The 25596-nt window shown below is 33.2% G+C and overlaps 2 protein-coding genes across 2 annotated transcripts in view; both read left to right on the top strand.

Annotated features, from left to right (window-relative positions):
* LOC114326594 (uncharacterized) overlaps window positions 1-25596 on the top strand; it is a 363687-nt gene that overhangs the window by 243262 nt on the left and 94829 nt on the right. The gene's annotated exons all lie outside the window — the stretch shown is intronic.
* The window catches only part of LOC114326596 (uncharacterized), a 79752-nt gene that overhangs the window by 926 nt on the left and 53230 nt on the right, over window positions 1-25596 (top strand). The window lies entirely within an intron of this gene.

The following is a 25596-nucleotide window of genomic DNA, read 5'->3' as shown; positions in this document are numbered from 1 at the left end:
CCAAACCTCTGGTCTTCTTTGATTACGGCTAAACTATGAGATATACAAAAAAATGTTTATAACAAAACTAATGTGTATCAAAGAGGTCTATAATTTAAAATTATTTTCAATTATACAGGATGAGTCAGAACGACGGTATGAACCAAAGTTGTATTTTTTAAAATGGAACACCCTGTATATTAAATCATTTTTAAATATATTATTTAAAAATATGAAAAATTTGTATCAGGTCTTATAGGCCTAAAGTTTATAATTTTCGAAATATTTACATTTTTATTGAGAAAAATGGTAATATTTATAGGGTTGTGGATTATGTTTCCAAGGAAATAAAAATTTAGGTGATAGGTCAAAGTTTTTAAAATATAGTGTTATTTTTAAATAATTTAATATTTTTTACTTTTAGCCATAAAATATACAGTGTGATCACTATTTGCAAATACAAAATTTTCTCATTTTTTTTTAAATGGGACACCCTGTATATTAGTTTTGCGTTTTGTAGTAAATATTACAACCTTTCTTTTGGTATAAGGTTGTATGTACCTAGCATGTTTCGTTTTGTAGATATTTAAAAAAAAACTATAGATTTTACGTTTTTGCGGATTTTTTATTTAAAAATTTTTTTGCAAAAAAAAATAATTATAATCTGGTTTTAGAAACATACACTAAAATATAAAATATATGAAAATAAAAACGTAATTAAAGATTAAAATAAATTGTATGCTAGTACAATTCAATTGAATTTAATAACTTTAAATTATTTTACAAAAAATATTTTACCATATTAATGAATACATAAATTAGTTACTAAATTAAATAAACAACTCCGCCTGTGGTGACAAATGGGTGAATCGAGTAGCTCAGGAGTCACCACTGCCGGTCCTAAGCCCGGATAAAGGAGGAAGGTTGGGCAGTGGGCTGACAACCCACTCCCGAAAAAAAAACACTGTTACGAAACCTGAACATTTGCCTCGGAATACAGGACGGAACTTTCGGAAACGACTCAAGCTACGAAACATGGACTATGCATTTGGAAACTGGAATGTGAGGACGCTAAATAGACCAGGAGCTCAAACTGCACTTCTGCAAGAACTAAAAAGATATAAGCTCATGATTACTGCTCTTCAGGAGACAAGATGGCTGGGGAAAGGTGTTAGGGACACTAAGACGCACACAATTCTATATAGTGGGAAGGAACAAGGAAGCAAAGAATGTGGAGTCGCATTTGTGGTGGATAATGATTTTAAGTCAAAAATCATCGACTTCCAGGCAGTCAGTGAAAGGATATGTAAGTTGAGAATTCGCACCCACTTCTTCAACCTAACAATGATAAACATTCACTGTCCAACAGAAGATCAAGAGCAACATACAAAGGAAAGCTTTTACCAACAGCTGGAGATAGTATATGATAATGCGCCAAAAAATGACATCAAGATTATAATGGGTGATATGAATGCTAAAATAGGCAAGGAACCGCAATGGCACAATAGGAAAACACTCTCTGCACAATGAAACAAGCGAGAATAGGGAGTTTTTGATAAATTTTGCCACCAGTAAAAACATGGTTATAAGTTCCACATGCTTCCCACATAAAGGCATACACAAAATGACATGGATTTCACCAGATGGAACCAGTAGCCAGTAGTATCTCCGATGTGAGAACACGACGAGGAGCATGCTGTGGATCAGACCATCTTTTAGTACAAACCAAATTTAGATGCAGAGTTAACAGGAAAAGAAACGAAAGACAACAAAGAACAAACAAACTGGACCTGGAAAAACTGAAGGTTCAGGAATGTAAAGAGAAGTTCGAACAAGAAGTCGCAAATGAGTTAAGGACGCTAGAACTGCACTCCATAGAAAACAAATGGACTAATATCAAAACAGCAGTACTGACAGCAGCAGCGTCCACCGTGGGAAACAAGAAAAGGGAGAGAAGAGCAGCATGGTTTGATGACGAGTGCAGACAAGCAATAGAGGAAAGAAATGAAGCACACAAAATGTACATAACAAGAAGAACACGGGAAAGACGAACATTATTTGAAGTCGCAAGACGGAAAGCGGACAAGACATGTAGAAATAAAAAGAGAGCTTATGAAAATGGACAAATAGAAAAAATGGAAGAAAATTTCAAAAACAACGAAATTAGAGTGGCTTACGAATACCTAAAAAAGATAAAAAGTGGGTATAAACCTCAAACAAGTCTATGTAAAGGTGAAAGTGGGCAAATAATCAGTGACCAACAGAAAGTCACAGAAACCTGGAAGCATTATTTTCAGACACTACTTGGAACTCAAGTAGACATGGAAGATGAAATGGGTATGATCTACGTAGAAGAGAATGGAGGAGAAGCTCCAACCATAGAGGAAGTTTTCGAAGCCATTAAGGCCCAGAAAAACAATAAAGCTCCGGGAGTTGATGAAATACCAGCAGAACTATATAAGGTAGGTGGCGACCACCTAGCAAGTCACATCCACTCGCTCATCAAAGAGGTATGGCAAGAAGAGAAAATACCCGACGACTGGAAGAAAAGTATAGTATGCCCGATCTATAAAAAAGGAGACAAACTCCAGTGCAAAAACTACCGTGGAATCTCTCTACTATGTACAGCATATAAAGTCCTCACGTATATTATAAACCAGCGGCTCCAACCACTAGCAGAAAATATTATTGGAGAGTATCAGACGGGCTTCCGACGGGGAAGATCGACGCTGGATCAAATATTCACAGTGAAACAGATCTTGAGCAAAGCATGGGAACACGATGTTGATGTTCACAACGTGTTTGTAGACTTCAAACAGGCATACGACTCAGTCAAAAGGAACAAACTATACTATATATTGGCTGAATTGGCAATACCACACAAGTTAATAAGACTCATTAAAGCTACAATGGATGAAACTTTTTTTTACTATCAGTCGATCGTTAGAAGCTTGAAGTTTATGTGGTAGATCCCACGCAGCATAAGTCTGAGCACCACTGATGTACAGCATATAAAGTCCTCACTTATATTATAAACCAGTGGATCCAACCACTAGCAGAAAATATTATTGGAGAGTGGAGAGTATCAGACGGGCTTCCGACGGGGAAGATCGACACTGGATCAAATATTTACAGTCAAATAGATCTTGAGCAAATCATGGGAACACGATATTGAAGTTCACAACGTGTTTTAGACTTCAAACAGGCATACGACTCAGTCAAAAGTTCAAAAGGAACAAACTATACTATATATACTATATATTGGCTGAAGGCATGTGTACGAATACAAAACCACTGGACAGATTTTTTCAAAATTTCGCAGGGACTAAAACAGGGAGATGGGCTGGCCCCAACATTGTTTAACCTGGCACTGGAGTATGCGGTTAGGCAAATGCAAACTGGACGAGGAAATCTACTGACCAACCGAACGGTTCAACTGGCCGCTTATGCTGATGATATTAATATTATGAGTAGAACATCAACAGGAGCACAGGAAGCATATGCAGAGTTAAAAACACAAACAAAAATACTAGGTCTGGAAATTAACACAGAAAAAACAAAAATAATGACTCAGACGAGAAGAAATATAGTCCCAGAAAACATACATGAAGATGACATTGAAACGGTTGAAAAGTTTACATACCTGGGAGTAGAAATATATGCCGACGGATCAGAAGATGGAGAAATACGGAAGAGAATAACGCAGGCAAACAGAGCTTATTTTGCCCTCTCCCATATATTTCGGTCTAAAAGTGTCCACCGAAATACAAAGATGAGAATCTATAAAACCTTAATACGACCAATAACATGCTATGGCAGTGAAGCCTGGGTGCTGAAAGAAACATCCAAAAACAAACTCGACACATTCGAAAGGAAAGTACTTAGGAGAATACTAGGACCTGTGAGGGAAAACGGAATCTTCAGAAGTCGATACAACAACGAGCTTTATCAACTTTATAAGGAAACTCCCCTGTCAAACTTCATTAGATTACAAAGATTGCAATGGGCCGTACATGTGATAAGAATGGGAGAGGATAGGCTACCAAAACGAGCACTGAATGCTAGAATGCAAGGAAAGAGACCAGTTGGGAAGCCACGAAAGCGCTGGGAAGACACAGTAAACAGCGACGCACAAGCCCTTTTAGGAGTCCGTGTATGGAGAAGAGCGGCCACAGACAGGCAAGGATGGAGGCAAAAAATAAAGGAGGCCAAGGCTCAATTTGGGCTGTAGTGCCGTAGAGGAAGAAGAAATTAAATAAACAACCAAATTTTAAATCAATCGTAGTAATTCTTCTACCGCAACTTTCCTGTACCAAATTAATTGTTAGTTATATTGTATTTACGAGTAAGATCAGTTAATAACTTTTTAATTTACCTACATCTTGAGAACGTATAAAGTATGCTTTGAAACAAATGAACGTTATGGAAGTATATTAAGAAGTAAATAGTATCTACGTACCTACTCGTGTCACAATAGCTGGTAATAATTTCTAATGGTTTCGCCCAAAACAAATGTCATATCCAAAAAATTTTCGGTTAAAAAATTAAAATTTAAAATATAAAAAATTGTTACAAAAATTTCAACTACAAAAGTATTACCAGTTTTTGTGACACCAGTAAATACTATTTATATTAATAAATAATTTGGCTGATACATTTAACATTCATTTGTTTCAAAGCATACTTTATAATAATTTTTATATTCTCAAGATGTATGTAAGTAAATTTAAAAGGTAAATTAAAAGTTTAACTAAATACAATTTAACTAACAATTAATTTGGTATAGGAAAGCTGCTGTAGTAGAAAAATTACTACGGTTGATTTAAAATTTGGTTGTTTATTTAATTTAGTAACTAATTTATGCATTCATTAATATGGTAAAATATTTTTTGTAAAATAATTTAAAGTTATTAAATTCAATTGAATTGTACTAGCATACGATTTATTTTAATCTTTAATTACGTTTTTATTTTCATATTTTATATTTTAGTGTATGTTTCTAAAACCAGATTATAATTATTTTTTTTGCAAAAAAATTTTTAAATAAAAAATCCGCAAAAACGTAAAATCTATAGTTTTTTTAAAATATCTACAAAACGAAACATGCTAGGTACATACAACCTTATACCAAAAGAAAGGTTGTAATATTTACTACAAAACGCAAAACTAATATACAGGGTGTCGCATTTAAAAAAATGAGAAAATTTTGTATTTACAAATAGTGATCACACTGTATATTTTATGGCTAAAAGTAAAAAATATTAAATTATTTAAAAATAAAACCATATTTTAAAAACTTTGACCTATCACTTAAATTTTTATTTCCTTGGAAACATAATCCACAACCCTATAAATATTACCATTTTTCTCAATAAAAATGTAAATATTTCGAAAATTATTAACTTTAGGCCTATAAGACCTTATACAAATTTTTCATATTTTTAAATAATATACTCAAAAATGATTTAATATACAGGGTGTTCCATTCAAAAAAATACAACTTTGGTTCATACCGTCGTTCTGACTCACCCTGTATAATTGAAAATAATTTTAAATTATAGATCTCTTTGATACACATTAGTTTTGTTATAAACATGTTTTTGTATATCTCATAGTTTAGCCGTAATCAAAGAAGACCAGAGGTTTGGCGCACCCTGTATAATGTGACATCCACTGGGCTATCATATATGTGTCTATGTTTGCGTACGTTCTCACTGTGTTTTGTTTGTTTGTATACTTGCAAAAAATTAGTGACTGAAAGGCAGAGGCTTTTGAACAAATATACATCACCATTAGTTTAACCTTTTCATCATTTTTACATTCAGTTTATAAGAGCCTTAGGAAACTTTGTGAACGCAAGTGATGGCAACGAAATGAAAATCGCATTATTAAACTAGGAAAATGCATTTTGAAGTGATGAAAAATGCAAATTTGGAATATAATTTATGAGAAATGATTTCAATTTTGCTGCCCGGGGGTTTTAGAATCGCTGAATACGAATATCATCACGACAATGGTCTCCGATGCATTTGGTATCCGGGATGGGCCTCCTTTCCTGTTGTTTTATGGAAATTTGATATGAAATAAATGGAAACTCGTTACTCGTTGGGTTTCTGTGGTCGCTGAACACTAATATCATGTCAGCGATTGTCTCAGAGGCACCTAAGGAACAGGACTAACTGATTTTGTATCGAATTTTTATAAAACTACTGTAGACTAGTTCCCTCCTGGGTACCAGGTGTCTCGAAGACCACTGACGACATACAATTCATATTCAGCGATACCTGAAACCCAAGTACCGAGTTTGCCCTGATTTTATATCGAATTTCTGCAAAACTCCTGGAGGATAGACCTGTCCTGACAATCGCCGTCATAATATTAGTGATCAGCGACCCCAAAACCACCCCGTTAACGAATTTGCCCACTGATGAAGTATTCGGTAGATGAATTCTATTGGTAATGTATTTCTTTTATTAAAACTTACATTATGACATAATTCTCAGAGGCAAAATACGATATAATGTAGAAACTGTTTAAATCTTTTATGAAACCATTGGCAATTGTCACGTAAATAGGTCGTCAATGAAATTACTGTAAGCGAGTATTAATAATCTGGGCGGTCGTGTGAATAAATGGATTTACACGCTTTTTAATTTGATTGTGGTAGATATTGTACAGGGTGGGTGGAAAATGTGGACAAAATTCGTGATTGCTGTTTTTCAATACATTCTACAAATAAATAAAGAGAAATCTAAATGACAGCAGTAGGGAAGCAGCAGGCTAGTTGTAACAATTTTCATAAAATCAAATATATCTTGACGCGATTTTCTTCTGATAACAATGTTTATCAATATTTTTAGTTGTCTTCTGTTTCCGCTAATACTAAGGTGTCATCGGCATATCTTACATTGTTAACGATGATTCCATTGACTCTGGCACCTTCAGGGCGATCTTACAGAGAAGCTCTGATGATATGTTCGTCATAGACATTAAATAATAGAGGGGACAGAATGCACCCTTGACGCACTCCTCCTTCTATGTTTATGTAATTGGTGTTTCCGTTCTGTGTTCGAACGCATCCTGTGAAATTAAATGATCACGTGAATATATTTTTATTAATTTTATTATGTTATAGAATTATTCGTAGATTTTTCCGATTTGTGTATATGTATGCATATATAGGACGATTTGTTTATTTACATGAGGATATTGCATTCTACATAGTTGTATTTAAATTAATTGTTGTTGAAAAAAATACTTCCTTGATCGTATATTTAAATTTTTCCGTCATAAACCATTTAATCCTTAAATCATTATTTGTTTTGATATTTATAAGCGGTCGTGTGCTCAAAATGTTTCATATAAATATGACAAGATCGCTAAACGGATCAGTATCAGCTCAGATTCTCCTCAAGCTCAATAAATCAAAAACAAAATTAAACAAAATGAAAGCCGTATACGTCTACTTCCTTTTGGCCGTTTTGGTTGCCTACATTTCAGCTGCTCCACAAAAAGATAGAAGTTCATATAAAGCACTTGCAAGTGTTTTGTTGGAATATGCCTTAGAGACCGATCAAACATTTTTGCAAACTTTAAAAGAAGAGAAGGGTATGTATTCTTAATAAAATATTGAGGTATAATCTTTTTACTACAAAAACACGATTACGTCATTCAAAGTTTATGACGTCAGAGCGTTGCCATATTGTTTTTAATTAATATATTTAGGCTTGTTGCCTGTTGACGTTGGCAATTATATTTCCCCATTTAATCTTATTTGCAGCCGCCCCTAATAATTATGTGGAGGTCATATTCGTCCATTGTCATAGGGTTTTAAGCCAATTACGTCTTCTTCCCGGCCCCCTTTTGCTATTGATTTTGCCTTTGATTATAAGTTGTAACAGTTCATACTTTTGATGTCTTACGATGTGACCAAAATATTGTGCTTTCCGTTCTTCTATTATAAGCATAAGCTCTCTCTCCTTGTTCATCCTCCGCAAAACATCCGCATTCGTCGTATGGCTCATGTAGGATATTCTGAGCATTTCACGGCAGCACCAGAGTTCGAATGTTTGGATTCTTTTTATATTGCTTCTGTTATTGTCCAGGCTTCAACGCCGTATAGTAGAGCAAGGTGGAGAAAACATAGCACTTAATTATTCTAGTTCTCAATGAGATTTTTTGCATTTTGTAGAACACTGTATGTGCCTTTTCCAGACATATTCTTATCTCTAGTGAGTGGTCCCAAATTTCATCAAGATTACTTCCAAGGTACGTTATTCTTGTTACTCTTTCCAGATCTGTTCCGTCGACATTAACCTTCACCCTTCTGTTTTGGTGCTTGCCGATGACCATCGTTTTTGTCTTTTTCGTATCCAATTTTATTCCAAATTCTCTAAAGCTCTCGTTACTTGGTCCATTGGGCGTTGCGGTGCTTCAGCATTATCAGCCAGAATAACCGTGTCATCAGCGTATCGCAGGTTATTTACACATTGCCCGTTTATAATTATACCATCCGAGGTGCCTTCCGATGCTTTCTTAAATATTTTCTCGGAGTAAACGTTGAACAGCAGAGGTGACAGGATACATCCCTGTCTTACTCCCTTCTCGATATTGATTTTTCCAGATGTTTCTAAATTTAGTCTTTTGGTTTTTGGTAGAGGTTTGAAATGATCCTTAAGTCTTTATCGTCGATATTATAATATGACCTATTTCCGACTATTTCGACAAGTAAAGAAAAACAATTAACATCATTAATTAGAATAAAGAATTTTAGATATTATTTGTATAGTAAACAAGAACATAAAAAAAATATCTCTGACAAGTAATGATGTCTAACTTCTCACTGTAAAAGAAACATGGCCATGATAAAAAATCATATTCTAATGTTTTGGCAACGCCCTGACGTCAGAAATCTTGAATGACGTAAGCATATGTCTGTAGTTAAAAACGTATAGATACATAAAGATCGTGCGAAATAAAAATTGTTGTTTTTGTTTTAGGAAAATTCAGAGGATGCTGTGCCGACATCTTTTGTAATGTTTATTGTTTTCATTGTTACGGATCATGTGGATATTGTGATTCTTGTGACGATTGCTACTGCGAGTAATTCTCTATATTAATTTTAAAATAATAATAAAATGTTTAACCAAATATGAATTTTTCATTACGATTAGATACAATATTCACCCTTAATCTTATTGTCCTTTTCCTCTTATTCTTCTTCAAGTGTCGTCTCCCAATCGTAGGTTGGATATCATCACTATCTTTACTCTATCTACTGCAGCTCTGAAATATCCTATGGAACTGCATTTAAACCAGTCCCTTTAACTTTTCAATCATGACAATCTCCTTCTTCCTATACTCCTTCATTCTCTTATATTTCACGTATTATCAATCTTAATATTTCATAATATGCCCAAGTAGCACAATAAAAACATTTTAGTTTTATTTAAGGTTTATAAAGGTTTTATTGTGGTAAATAAGAAGATAATGTTTTTAAAGTTACCTTGTAGATATACTGCCAGAACTTTAAAACTGTTAAGCATTTGTCACATTTGTCACATATTTTTAGTATTAATTAGGAATTCTAGGAAATGCGAGATATGACCATTCCCGTTGCCATACTTAATCTTTTAATAGACTTTTAAACTTTTATAATATAAAATATAATTTAACACTACAAATTTAATACTGTTTAGTATCAAATTTAGGGGAAGTAGAAATAGAACAGTAAATTAATATAATAATATTTTTTATCTATTTATTTGTCATAAGTTTTGAACTGAATTTAACGTCGTGTTGTGTCATCTCCCATAATACAAGATCAACTGACTAACTGGCGATGAAACGGCCGGCGATGAAACGGCCGGCGATGAAATGGACTGGCGATGAACCGGCGGCATCGAAACGGCGGCGATGAACCGGCGGCGATGAAACGTCCCATTCCGCTAGTTTTAAGTATCTAATAAGAGTTTCAAATAAGAAATTAAGCTTATTAGATAATTTGTCTTCTTGTAGTTTTAAAATGGTTTATTCTCAGTTCACTTTAAAACCAATCAGGTTTATGGAGAACTTCCAGACTGTTTGGTTTTATTATATTCTAGTTTGTTACCTTTTAGTTGTATTGCAGTTTTAAAGATTGTCCTAATATAACTAATAAAACCTCTTATTAAAACTAGTTGATCTCAAGACTGTTACGTCAGTAAAACATATGACTTAAAACTATTTTGTTAGTTTTCTTTAAAGTTGCTTTCTTAAAAGCAATTAGTAGGCTATACTAAAACCAAACGCTCTTAACTGAATCAATTTGGTTATCGTAAAGACTAAACTATGCTTCTTGTTAGAAACAACGCATCCCCTCTTCTTTCATGTCCAAAATGGTCGGCCATTTATTTTAGAGCGAAACAGTGGTGAAGTTTGTTGTAAAAAGTGGAGGTACAGTTAGTATGGAAGAAATAAGTCGCAAGTACTTAAAATATAAACGAACTGCTATGGGAGCACGCCAAATAGAATTCTATTTTAGTGACGTCACGTTGCCTAGCAACCGTCGATTCTCCCATTATGAATTTCTATTTTGTGACGCCTGCAAAATAGAATTCTATTTGGCGTGCTCTGGGCCCTGGTCATTTTAAAAGAAAAATACAGCACACACAGTACTACAACGCCTCGATTTTAGGTTAGATTAACATTAAAACCGAGTGGCATTATCGACAGCAGCATAAAACTAAACGGTTTTAATTCCAAGGCAACATTGCTTTTATGTAGGATATATGCTCTTTGAAAGGTATAAAATAAAACCATTTGATCTTAATAATTCTCTGACGATAGACCAAATAGTTTTGTTTGGATTTCGGCCATATTATTGCGTTCTGGAAATGCTGAAAGCCATAATAGATTACAATATAAGGCTTACATAAAAATTATAAATAAGCGTCTTAAAGACATAAATTCGATTTATTTTAACATTAAATAAAACATTATAATTGTAGATAAAATTATTTTTCTTTCAAATTAAGATTTTTCGGATTTAATTTTTTTATTGTTTCTATTTTTAATAGCCAAAAGTCAGAAATTTTAGGGCGCGTGAGTTATTTAGACCTATTTTTGTAATCATTATCAATAAAGTTGGGTGCGCAAGTGTTTTTCTACCTTGACAATCCGAAATAACCAAGTTCGTTTTATTATTTTATGGTTACAAATCATACTATCATCACACATGTAAAAATTTGTTGGCCTATGTGGAGTATATGGGTTTAAAGAATCATTTAATATTGTAAATTGTCTTTAAAAGTCTCTATTTAAGAAACTTTTTTAAATAATTGATGGATTCGACCGTTACTTGATGGAAGTTCATTTTATCTAACAATTAAACACTGAAAACGTTTGTTTTCTATACTTCCACAAAATTTATTATAACTAAGTGACTACAGCTGTTTCGGCAGAGTGCCTTTCTCAAGTGATATAGTTTACAATGTGTTTGCCTTTTTAAGTCTTCAACTGAAGAGGTTGAGGAGTGGGGAGCTGTTTGTCTCGAATTGGTCATTCAGAATTATATCTGTATTTTTCAGTTTATTAATTTCCATAGATTCTAAAAAAGATAGATTAAGGCCTTTATTTTGAATATGCAGAATTTGAAACTCTTCATTGAAAGAATGGTTATGATCTAGAAGGTGAAGTGCGTATGTAGAAGTGTCTGTTTTTCTATTGTTGAATGCCCTTTTGTGTTCTGCTATCCGTTTGCCCAACAACTCCAGACTAATTTCATTTGACGTAAAAAATCTTTTTCCTAGTGTTCCTCCTACAGAAACTTTTGTTTTAGTTAAGAATCTTTTAGACCATAATAGTACAAATCCAATCATTGCATCTGAAATTTTACACCTTCTTGAAATTTGCATAAATCAAGACTATTTTGAATTCAATAATCAAATATACACAAACAACAGTGAAGGCTTATTATGGGTAATCCTCTAAGCCCATTGCTATCAGATATATTTATGAACCAACTTGAAACAACAATTTCTAAACATCCTGTATTTAAACAGTTCTTATATTGGTGCAGATATACTAGTATGATATACTAGTGTGCTTTACAGGAACTAACAGACAACTTGACCAATTTCTATCATATATTAATTCACTTCATAATAATATTGAGTTTACAATAGAAACAGAACAGAATAACTCCATAAACTTTCTAGATGTAACGATTTAATGACTACACAACAAACATGAGTTTTCCGTATATCATAAACCTACCCATATTGACACAACTATACACAATTCATCATCCCATCCTACACAACACAAATTAGCAGCCTACCATAGCATGATACATAGACTGACAGAAATTCCCATGACAAAAAATAACTTCGAGATAGAACTAAACATCATTACACAAATAGCAGTAAACAACGGCTATAACGAACAAACAGTTAACACAATTTTAAACCAAAAACTCCATAAGAAAGCCCTGAAATTAGTGTACCCACCACCACAGAAAGAACCCAGTACCTTCTGCTCTCTCACATATACTGGCAAGATAACAACAAAAATAGCCAGATACATAAAAAAGAAAGGAATAACACCAGCTTTCAGAACTAACAACAACTTAAACAAATATATTAAGAACAATAAAAGCCGAAAGAGAAAGCAACTACAGAGTGGTGTGTACAAACTAACTTGTGGTGACTGTCCGAAAACGTACATCGGTCAAACTGGCAGAACTTTTGACAAACGGATAGCAGAACACAAAAGGGCATTCAACAATAGAAAAACAGACACTTCTACATACGCACTTCACCTTCTAGATCATAACCATTCTTTCAATGAAGAGTTTCAAATTCTGCATATTCAAAATAAAGGCCTTAAGCTATCTTTTTTAGAATCTATGGAAATTAATAAACTGAAAAATACAGATATAATTCTGAATGACCAACTCGAGACAAACAGCTCCCCACTCCTCAACCTCTTCAGTTGAAGACTTAAAAAAGGCAAACACATTGTAAACTATATCACTTGAGAAAGGCAATCTGCCGAAACAGCTGTAGTCACTTAGTTATAATAAATTTTGTGGAAGTATAGAAAACAAACGTTTTCAGTGTTTTATTGTTAAACTTTTTTAAGTTTGCTAAAAAATTGTCTGCACTTAAGTGTCTTTTAACATGGCTTTAAAAGCACCTTCACAGCAGCTTTAAAAGCAGTTGCTTAAGAAAACAAAGTTTTAAGAAGGTTTTTATTTTTGGTTTGATTGACCTCTTTCAGAGTTGGCCCTTTTACGCTGAAAGCGGTTGTATTTCAAACTTAAAGTCGCGTTTACATGATGGCAATTGGCGAGACAATTGTCATTGGACAATTGTCATCACGTGGTTGCGGATTGTCGGAGGCCAGTCCAGTTGAAAGAGAAGATGTTTACACGGGGCCAACTATTGCCATGGCAGTAGACAGCTAAAACATGGCCGACTGCTCGTCATCTAGAGGGAACTGGCAAAAAACAAGACAGCACTACTGGCCTACACCGTTCACACGGCGCCAATTGTCGCGACAATTGAGATTTCGAGTGGTGGGGGGCTCACTGAGCGCAGCTCATTGTCCTCAGTCTACTCCCGGAGACAACTGAATTTTGGGCCAATTGTGAGGGCAGTTGGCAAGGCAATTGGCCTGAAGTGTTTACACGAAGACAATAATTTCATGCCAGTCAGTTATCTTCTGACAATTGCCTCGCCAATTGCCATCGTGTAAACGCGACTTAAGGTTTACTTAAAAACCAAATGGTTTTAATTTTAATTTTATTCTAAAGTTTTAAAGCACCCTTAAAAGACTTAATCTACCCGTTCGGTGCTACTTGGGTGGCGCGGTGGCTGTCCTCTCATTAAGTGTCCCAGATATTGTAACTTTCTTATTTTTATTGTGTTTATTATTTCGTATTCTTTGCCCATTTCTCGCAATACTTCCGTGTTCGATTTCTTCTGCGTCCATGCTATTCTAGGCATCTTTCTGTAATACCACATTTTAAATGACTAGCTTATTTATGTGTTCTTGGTTAAGTATCCAACTTTCGTTCAGGGAAGCACGTAACATCTCAGGACACTTATTCTCAGTTCTAATGTAAAGCTTTTATTGCAAACGTATTTGTTTTCAATTTTACAAACGTATGTCGTACTATTTCTATTCTAGCCCTTAGTTCTGTCGTTTGATCATTATTTTGTGAAATCCAAGTTATGTATTATAGACCAGGGCGCATCTGTAAAAATATTAGTACATTTGGACGTTGAGAGGTGACTCAAATTTTTTTGCAGAAATTGCTTGAAAATAAATCAAATAATAATATTTGAGTTATCCTCCCTCTCAAAAAGGTCCGGAACATTGTTTAAATAATCAAAATGTCAAAAAATTAAGGAAAAATTCGATTTTTTTCTTCGTTTTTTTGATAATAACTTTAAAAGTATTTATTTCCAAGAAAAGTTGTACTGACATAAAAGTTGCGTAATTAAATTTACAACGATATAGAATTGGTTAAACATTTAAAAAATAGTCACCCTTGTTGCAAAATAGCAATAATTGCGAAAAAACCATACAAAAACAAGTATTCGCATTTTACGTTTTTCAACCATTTATGCTACACTTAGGACCTTCATATTTCACCCAGAAAAACTTTATGATACAGTAAAACAATACTGTAAAGTTCATTAAGATCGTTTCAATAGATTTTGCAAAATAAATTTTGCAATCCAGCTTTCGCAAAAAAAAATCATTTTTTCAAAATGATACAGGACTGAAAGTAAAGCAGATAGCAAGTTGAAATTTTTTTTGCATATAGAAATGTACTGTACCTTTTATATGTAATTTTGCAAAATTAAAATTGATTAACACGACGGCGTCAGCAATTTTTTTAAATAAACATTAATTATTGGTGCTACGCGCAGGACAGCGGATAGTTTGCTCTGATTGGGCATTCAAATGACCTTTGATAATGATTTATACATTTTAATTTTTATTACATTTCGATATAAATAAATAAATTTGTTTATTGCAAAATAAAAACACATACTCTATCCTTTGAAATAACACTTTTATTAGCAAAAACTTTCTTTGTTCATATATTTTAACTTAGAAAATAAAAGTTTATTATTTTTAACATATGCAATTGTTTAAACAATATTTCACAAACAATAATAAAATTAGTTTGATTTTTGTGGAATTAAAATAGAACAAAATATAGAGTAAGAAAATAATATATTAGATAAAGATTGGAAGACATTTTGGTGGAAATCAATTTGTGTGAATCGAACACCGCTGTCCTCCGCGTAGCACCAAAAATTATTGTTTATTTAAAAAATTTCCTGACGCCGTGGTAACTAATCGATTTTAATTTTGCAAATTGCAAATGAAAGGTACAGTACACTTCTATACGCAAAAAAATAACACTTTTTTTAGCAAAAACTTTCTTTGTTCATATATTTTAACTTAGAAAATAAATGTGTATTATTTTTAAACATATGCAATTGTTTAAACAATTTTTCACAAACAATAATCAAATTAGTTTGATTTTTGTGGAATTAAAATATGAACATACAACAACATATAGAGTAAGAAAATAATATATTAGATAAAGATTAGAAGACATTTTGGTGGAAATCAACTTGTGTGAATCGAACACCGCTGTCCTGCGCGTAGCACCAAAAATTAATGTTTATTTAAAAAAATTTCTGACGTCGTGGTAACTAATCGATTTTAAATTTGCAAATTGCAAATGAAAGGTACGGTATTCTTCTATTTGTAAAAAAAAATTAACTTGCTATCTGCTTTATTTTCAGTCCTGTAACATTTTGAAAAAATGAATTTTTTTTGCGAAAGCTTAATTGCAAAATTTATTTTGCAAAATCTATTGAGCCGATCTTAATGAAATTTACAGTATTATTTTACTATATCGTAAAGTTTTTCTGGGTGAAATATGAAGGTCCTAAGTGTAGCATAAATGGTTGAAAACGTAAAATGCAAATACTTGTTTTTGTATGGTTTTTTCGCAATTATTGCTATTTTGCAACTAGGGTGACTATTTTTTAAATTGTTAACCAATTCTATATTGTAGGAAATTTAATTACGCAACTTTTATGTCAGTACAACTTTTCTCGAAAATGAACACTTTTAAAGTTATAATCAAAAAACGAAGAAAGAAATCGAAATTTTCCTTCATTTTTTGACATTTTCATTATTTAAACAATGTTCCGGACCTTTTTGAGAGGGAGCATAACTTAAATATTATTATTTGATTTATTTTCAAGCAATTTCTGCAAAAAAATTTGAGTCACCTCTCAACGTCCATCTAAAAACAGATGCGCCCTGGACTATTAGGTATTTTTATTTATCAACCCTTTCTATCAGTATATCTCCAAATGTATGCTTGTTTCTATACTTGTTTTCTTTGTTATCATTAGGTAGATAGCAGTTATTCAGCACATCTTGCTTTAGTCACGTGTCATCTGCATATCTTTTATTGTTAATAGTTCCTCCGTGAATTATTATTATTATTCTTTCACTTTAAGATAGCAACGCTTCTTCAAAATTCTATATACACTAAGCACAAAAATTAATGCACCACCTTAAAAATGGGACATTTTTTATGTCTCGTATTTCCTAAACCTGTTGTCCCATTTGAGTGATTTTTATAATATGTTATAGCTTTATTATTCAATAATATCGATGTAATACCATTGTTGCTAAACAGGTAAGTGTCCTTGTATACCGGGTGTTACAATGATAGTGTGTTTTTTGCTCAAAGTTCGGAACACCCTGTGGAATATTCCAGCTTATATAAAATATTGAAATTAAAACTCAACTGTAGCCTTAGGCTTTCTTAACATTTTTGTTTTTGATTCATTCGTTTATGTTGGATAATAAAAAAAGTTAGGTACTTTAACAACTAGCAACGTTCTTCATCAATACAGAGTGTTTCGAAATAAGTGCGACAAACTTTAAGGGGCAAATCCTTCGTTTTCGAGATACGGGATGTTGAATTTTTTCTTACAAACTAATTATTTATTTATTGCTCTAAAACCGGTTGAGATATGCAAATGAGATTAGGTAGGTTTTAAGAGGTAGTTGTTGCATATTTTTGACATACAACTCAGAATTTTATATTCACCATTGGCGTGAATACGGGTAAATTGAAGAGATTTTTGTCATTATTTTATTACAAAGCTGTTATTTTTAGTTATTAACAATTAGCGGTATAATCCAGCTGTATCGTCGCCCCCGTTAGCGGAACTATTTCTATTAGATTTTTTTGCACAAACTTACTCAAAAATAGGTCCTTATAACATATCCACAGAGTGCCGGCCGGTGGTCGAAAAGTTGTTTAAACAATTTTTAGACCACGGCACCGGCCGGCACCCTGTGGATATGTTATAAGGACCTCTTTTTGAGTAAGTTTGTGCAAAAAAATCGAATCGAAATAGTTCCGCTAACGGGGGCGACGATACAGTTGGACTATACCGCTAATTGTTAATAACTAAAAATAACAGCTTTGTAATAAAATAGTGACAAAAATCTCTTCAGTACGTTGAAGAAGGTATTTGAATCTTGATTTTGTCACTTTTTGAATTTCATAATAATCATCTTTAATCGAGTTACGAAGCCTTGAAAATGGCTATTTTCACATTTTTCAAATTTTTAATCGCGTATAACTCGACAACAGTCAATTTTATAGAAAAATGACAGGAGACCTTTTTTGCTCAGAATGATCCAAATTATCTAAAAAAATTGTTGGAAATAAAAAAATTATTTTTGTGAATTTGTTTAAAAAAAATTATTTAAAAAATTTTTCGACCACGGCACCGCCCGGCACCCTGTGGATATGTTATAAGGACCTATTTTTGAGTAAGTTTGTGCAAAAAAATCGAATCGGAATAATTTCGCTAGCGGGGGCGACGATACTGCCCGGTCTAATTACCTACATTCATATAACATGTCGAACACTATGTAAGCGTTAAGATGTTTTATTTTTTGCATAAAAACGGCGCAACGTATGAAAAAAAGTGAAGATACATTTTTTGTAACAAATTGAAAGAGGAATTCAAAAATTATTTTTAATTTGAAATATCTCAGTACCGAATTATGTTTTTTCTTTAAAAAATTTCAGATCATTACCCGATGAGCGCCAATAGTGAATATAAAATTATAAATTGCATGTCAAAAAAATACGCAATAACTACCTCTTAAAACTTACCATATCTCAATCGGTTTTAGACTACTAAATAAATCGTCAGTTTGTACGAAAAATTTCAACACCTCGTATCACCGAAACGAATCATTTGCGGACATACGTTTATAGAGCAAACTGATATTATTTTTTAATATAGTATATTTATTTTTTATATTATTTTTTAATATAATATATGTATATCCTTTAAAGGTTGTCGCACTTATTTAGAAACACCCCGTATAACGTTTTTATGTTTCCTATGCTTATTTATAATTTCATGTCAATCAAAGCAACTCTTTAAAAACCAGAGCAAAAATTTTAAGCAAATAAAACCAAAAGACTACGTATATACGATTTTTATTTATTTAAATACATAAACAACATTTAGAGCAAGCAATCCAAGCCACAGCAACAACTGCCACGGTGATTACATGCTCCAGCTATAAGGTAATAACTTAAACAGTAAAAGTTACAACATAAGAAGTCGCAACATCCTCTGAGTTTTCCTAAAACAAAAACAACAATTTTAAATTCGTACGATCTTTAAACCAAATGTAGGGGAGACCGGGGCAAAACGAGGCTCGGGGCAGAACGGGAAATGCATCGGTGTGCATAACTTATAGTCGTCATAATATCGGCAATAGCGCCATTCGAACGAACGTGGGTTGACTCACTTAACTCATTAGAAAGAAACTTGTGCTTTTTTACAGACAAAAAATCCGTTTTCTTTTGTTTTGTTAAAACAATTAGTGGTATTTATACAAATGCCACAAGGTAAGTAAGCAACTTTTATCACGTTATTTATTCAAATATGATAGATATGCTACTGAATTCTAATATTGCTTGCTGTGAACCGTTTTATATTTGTTACGTTAGAAATGACTAATTTTATTTGAAAAGATGTCTGTTGGGGCAAAGCGGTCGGGGCAAGACGGAACTATCCCATCCTATATTGCCACTACTTTACAGCATTTAAACTTTGTAAGAAGACGAAGAAGAAGAACAATGCGGGTTTAGAGCTGGAAGGTCCTGTACGGATAATGTATTTTCGTTAAAACAAATCATCGAAAAAAAATTGGAACGGAATAGGCCAATACACCTAGTTTTTATAGATTTGCAAAAAGCATATGACAACATACCGATACCAAAACTATGGGAAGTACTGCAAAACTCCAACATTAACTTTACTCTCATAAAAGCTGTCCAAAATTTATACAGTGACATGAAATCTGCAGTATAATTAGGAAACAAAATAACAGATTTGTTTACAGTCAACAAAGGTCTACTACAAGGATGTTGCATATCACCAAGTCTGTTTAAGATTTATGTCGCCAAAGCCCTTACAATATGGAAACGAAAATACAGTGGAATGGGCATCCAAATCGACGACAACACCTGCATGTACACCCTTCAGTTTGCAGACGATCAGGTAATCTGTGCAAACGATAAAGAAGATTTGGAATATATGACTCGCAAATTGAAGGAAGAATACGAAAAATGGGGATTGCAGATGAATGTAGAAAAAACACAATATTTATGCCTAGGTGAGGATTCGACCGATATGATATTGGACAATAATCAGAAAATAACTATCTGTGATAAATATAAGTATTTGGGCATTAATTTCAACAAGGAAGGTACTGACGATGCAGAAATTAAAAGCAGAATAAATAAAGCAAGAACGATAATTAAATCATTGAACGGAGTTTTGTGGAGTACCGAGATAGGGAAACAAAGAAAAATGCGAATATACAACACCATGATTAAGAGCACATTGGTATACGGATCCGAAACATAGAGAATAAAGGAACACCAAAAACGAAAAATAGAAGCTACTGAGATGGACGCCCTAAAAAGAGCAAGTAGAACATCGAGATTGGACCGGGTTAGAAATGAGGAAGTAAAGCGAAGAATGAATTTACAGGAAACGGTTGTAGAATGCATTGAGAAGAAACAATTAACGTGGTACGGACATGTTCAGAGAATGGGGGAGGAAAGACTGCCAAAGAAAATTATGAAATGGATACCTACAGAAAACAGAAAAAGAGGAAGGCCAAGAACGACATGGATGGATACAGGTAGTAAGACGATCAATGAGTGTACGAGGATTAGAAGATGAAAACTGCAATGATAGAAGATATTGGCAACAAGGCATCGGACAACGTCGGAGGACGTTTTGAACCCGAATTTATATATAAGAAGAACCTAACTGAAATTGAAACTAATAAAAAAAATCAAAGAAAACTAAAGAAGAAAACGAGATAAACACCGACTCATCAGAAGAATATCAGAAAAATTGTGGTTGCATCTACTGTAGGTTAGGTATAATTGAAGTCAACTGAAGGATGGGTAGTGTATAGTGTCTGCGATGGATGGGCTCCATAGGTGGCTGGATATGTGTTGATGATGAAGAGGAAGGTGCTCATATTTGTGAACTCTGCCAGCCTGATTAAAATACATTGAGAATTTCGGACTGATAAGTTAAGTTCTTTATACATAACTAAGCAATTTGTATTATAAATAAAGTAAGTTATATGAAGTTTAATAGCAAATGTTTCTGTCTGACTTTGTTATTTTTTAATACACAGTTTAGTTTTCTTTCTATGATGTTTTCTTTCTTAAGTATCCCGTTCTACCCCGGACTTCCTTACTAAAGAAATAATCTAAACAATATGCTTTCCAAATTTTCAGGTAATAAAATAAATATTATAAAAATATGGTAGGTTAAGTTGTATCGACTCGTCTTTACTAGTTGCTCATAAATGCAATAGGCAATAAATTATTTCAATTGGAATGTGAAATGAAATTTCTATGAAATTTTATAACAATTCTATTGCATTTACTAAAACTCACGATTCGACTTCGCTAATTTTTTTCCAATTTTTCAAAACTCTTACAATAATTATTAAAACAAAAATTAAATCAATTAGAAAATTCAAAATCACTATTATTAAAAATTATTAAAAATTGAGATTTTACACCAAACTTGTCAACGTCGCGAATCATTCTCATAGTAAAACTATCCACATCTACAACTAAGCAGTTGTCGATTAACTGCTAGATTAATTTGCTAGTGCGCAACGTCTATTCCTACACTCCTGGACAAAAAAATGGGACACCTTAAAAATCTGTGATTTTTGATGTCTCGAATCTAATAAATCTGTTGTCCGATTTTAGTGATTCTTTTAGTATGTTATAGCCTTATTCTTTAAGAATCTCGATGTAATAATATTGTTGCTGAAATGTCATTGTATACCGGGTGTAACAATAATACTGTGTTTTTTCCTCAAAGTTCGGAACACCATGTGGAATATTCTAGCATTTAAAAAATATTTAAATTAAAACTCAATTGTAGCCTTAGCCTTTCTTAACATTCTGATTTGTGACTCATTCACTTCTGTTGGATAATGAAAAAGTTAGGTGCTTTGACAACTAGCCATGTTCTTCATCAATACAGGGTGTTTCTAAATAAGCGCAACAAACTTTAAGGGGTAATTCTGCATGAAAAAATAATGACCGTTTGAATGATGAACATATGTCTGCAAATGATTCGTTTCCGAGATACGGGATGTTGAATTTTTTCTTACACACTGACGATTTATTTATTGCTCTGAAACCAGTTGAGATATGCAAATGAAATTTGATGGGCTTCAAGAGGTAGTTATTGCTCATTTTTTGACGTACAATTATGTATTTTATATTCACCATTGGCGTGCATACGGGTATTATAACCCGGTCATATACCCTGTATGCACGCCTTTGGTGAATATAAAATTTTTAGTTGTATGTCAAAAAAATGTAAAATGACTACCTCTTAAAACTTACCAAATTTCATTTGCATACCGCAACCGGTTTTAGAGCAATAAATAAATCGTCAGTTTGTAAGAAAAAATTCAACATCCCGTATTTCGAAGACGAAGCATTTGCGGACGTATGTTTATAAAGCAAACTGTCATTATTTTTTCATGTAGAATTAACCCTTAAAGTTTGTCGCCCTTATTTAGAAACACCCTGTATTGATTAAGAACATGGCTAATTGTTAAAGTACCTAACTTTTTTATTATCCAACATAAGTGAATGAGTAAAAAAACTTAATGTTAAGAAAGCTTAAGAATACAATTGAGTTTTAATTTCAACATTTTTTAAATGCTAGAATATTCCACAGGGTGTTCGGAACTTTGAGGAAAAAACACAGTAGTATTGTTACATCGGTATAGAGAGATATATCGACAAATAAGATACGAGGTTAAGCGAGCAAAAGAGGACTGGATGGAACAAAGATGTCGTGAAATGGAAGAACTACAAAGAAAACATGACGAGTTTAATATACATAAAAAGCTTAAAGAAATTACATACACTCAGAGAAAAAGAACTCCTCACTTTATGAGAAACTCCAAAGGTAAAATAATTCTCGACTTGGATGAAAAAAAGGAAGAATGGACTAACTATATTAAAGAGCTCTTCCTGGATACGAGGCCACCACTTAACACCACAAAGTATACGAATACTGGTCCTAGTATTTTAAAGGCGGAAGTAGAGAAAGCCATCAAACAGAGCAAAAATGGGAAATCTCCAGGCCCTGACCAAATACCATCAGACTGGCTCAAACTTCTGGATGACGACAATGTCTCACAACTAACAAACATTTATAACCATATATACGAGACTGACATGATGCCACAGATATGGTTAGAGTCTACATTTATTCCACTCCCAAAAAAGCCTAATACATCATCATGTAAAGACTTTAGACTAATTAGTCTCATGAGCCACTCTCTCAAGCTACTTCTTAAGATAATTCTTAATAGAATCAAGCAGAAATGTGAAGAGACAATGAGAAACAAACAATTCGGTTTCAGAGAAGGATTGGGAACAAGGGAAGCTTTGTTCTCAATGTTAACATTACTTCAAAGATCATGGGAAGTACAGAAACCAATTTACGTCTGCTTTATAGATTTTGAGAAGGCGTTTGATAGAGTTCAACATGATAGGTTGTTTGAATATCTAGAAATGATTGGAATAGACGATAAAGATCTGAGACTTTTACAACATCTATATTGGAATCAAGAAGCTTCTATTCTGGTAGACGGCAAAGAAACAGACAAAATTTGCATTCAAAGAGGTGTCAGACAGGGTTGTGTGTTATCCCCAACTTTGTTTAACGTATACTCAGAAATAATTTTTAATGAAGCCTTGGAAGGACAATGTGGAGTTCGAATCGGGGGAGAAACTATTAACAACATCAGATATGCAGACGACACCGCGACCATGGCTGAAAATATCGAAGATCTTCAATTCCTTATAGATCGAGTCACTAGAGAATGCTCCAATAACGGACTTAACATAAATGCAACAAAGACAAAGTTACTTGTGGTTAGTAAACAAGACGTCGGCCCTATGCAACTAATTGTCAATGATGAATCAATAACAAAAGTTAACCATTTTAAATACCTAGGATGTTGGATAAACGAGACACTAAATCCGGATGAAGAAATTAAAACTGGTATAAAAATTGCAAGAGGAGCATTTATGAAACTTAGATCTATTCTGAGCAACTCTCAGCTGAACTTACAACTAAGAATCAAGTTCCTAAAATGTTATGTGTATCCTGTATTACTATATGGATGTGAAACCTGGATCATGAAGGTTAACATGATGAACAAATTAGAAGCCTTTGAGATGTGGTCGTATCGTAGAATGCTCAGAATATCTTGGGTTCAACGCATTTCAAACAGAGAAGTCTTAAACAGAGTAGGTCAAGGCGAAGGTGACTTAATGAAGATGATAAAAAAGAGAAAACTTGAATATCTTGGGCATATAATGAGAGGTAGCAGATACAGGATGCAGCAGTTAATACTCAATGGAAAGATCGACGGAAAAAGAGGAATTGGTCGAAAGAAATATTCATGGCTCCGAAACCTTCGTCAATGGACTGGCTTATCAGCAGATCAATTGTTACATGCCGCACAAGATCGAGAACGATATCGGCAAATTGTTATGGAAGCTACCTACGCCTAAAAATTTGGGCACGGTACTTAAAGAAGAAGATTGTTACACCTGGTATATTATCACATTTACATGTTCAGCAACAATATTACTAAATCGAGATTCTTACAGAACAAGTCTATAACATACTAAAAAAATCACTAAAATCGGACAACAGGTTTAGGAGATTCGAGATAGGTATCAAAAATGACCCATTTTTAAGATGTCAAAATTTTTTTGGCCAGAAGTGTATATCGGTTTACCTATACACCAGTGTGCTATTGACGATACATACCCTTATTTGCTTTTAAATTTTTCAAAAAATCCTTATCAGCCTTTGAAAGTTCCATCAAATAATGCATGAGCCCCCTTTGGGAAGTCTTCTCTTGTTCTACTTGTGTAGTAGCTGAAATGTATGCAACCATAACAGCCAAAAGGAAGCAAACGTAAATGTATTTCATTTTGTTTAATATTTTTTTTGGTTTAAATGAGCTGGAGGAGAATCTGAGCTGATACTGATTCGTTTGATGATTTTGTTATATTTATATGAAAACGTCTGAGCACACGACCGCTTGTAAACATCAAAACAAATAATGATTTAAAGATTAAATGGCTTATTTTAAACAAATATTTTTTTGTATATGGATTCCAGTATATGTTTAAAAATTATTTAGCTACAAGTATTTCCACAATGTAATAACCTCGAAACAAATAAAAATATTCTCACTTACAAAATACAGTGATATCACTTTAAAAATATTAGCGTATGTACTTCAGATGACGGTAAGAAAAAAGAAATAATACATCTATACAGAATGCAATAAAACAGGCTATACGATTATAGCCTGTCTTAGCAATATCCAGGGTGTCCAGAAATCCTAGCGACAAATGAAGACAGGAGATTCCTCTGATAATTTTAAGACAATTTAACCAAATTCACCGAGTCCGAAAATGCTTCCTAAGGGAGCTAGAGCTCTTTTGGCATCTTTTAACTAGTTTTTCTTAAATACCTCTAGAACGCTTCTAGTTAGAAAAACAAAGATTGGTACACATATTTATCTTCCAGAGTTAAATCGATTCCATCTATTGTGAATTTCTAGTACCAGTCATAGGCGTCCGTTTTGGGTGGGGCGGCGGTTATTTTATCGCCTAACTTTTTTGTCTTTAACTTTCGAGCATTTTTAATACTGGATTATTAAATTGTGAGATAGTCTAGTACTAAAGGGCACTCTTGCTTTAAGTCGTTAGGACACACCGTTTCTAGAAAAATCGATTTGAAAAGTTTTCGTTTTCTGAATTTAAAAAAAAATTGAAAAAAAAATTTCAAAAAAAAAACGGTGTATTTTACTAACTTAAAGCAAGAGTAACTTTTAGTGCTAGAATACCCCATAATTTAATAATCTTGTATCAAAATTTCTTAAAAATTAAAGACA

The sequence above is a fragment of the Diabrotica virgifera genome, chromosome 3 (genome assembly GCF_917563875.1).
Source record: "Diabrotica virgifera virgifera chromosome 3, PGI_DIABVI_V3a".
Taxonomy (NCBI): domain Eukaryota; kingdom Metazoa; phylum Arthropoda; class Insecta; order Coleoptera; family Chrysomelidae; genus Diabrotica; species Diabrotica virgifera.
Note: the sequence above shows the minus strand (reverse complement) of the source record. Positions and strands in the feature narration are given on the sequence as shown.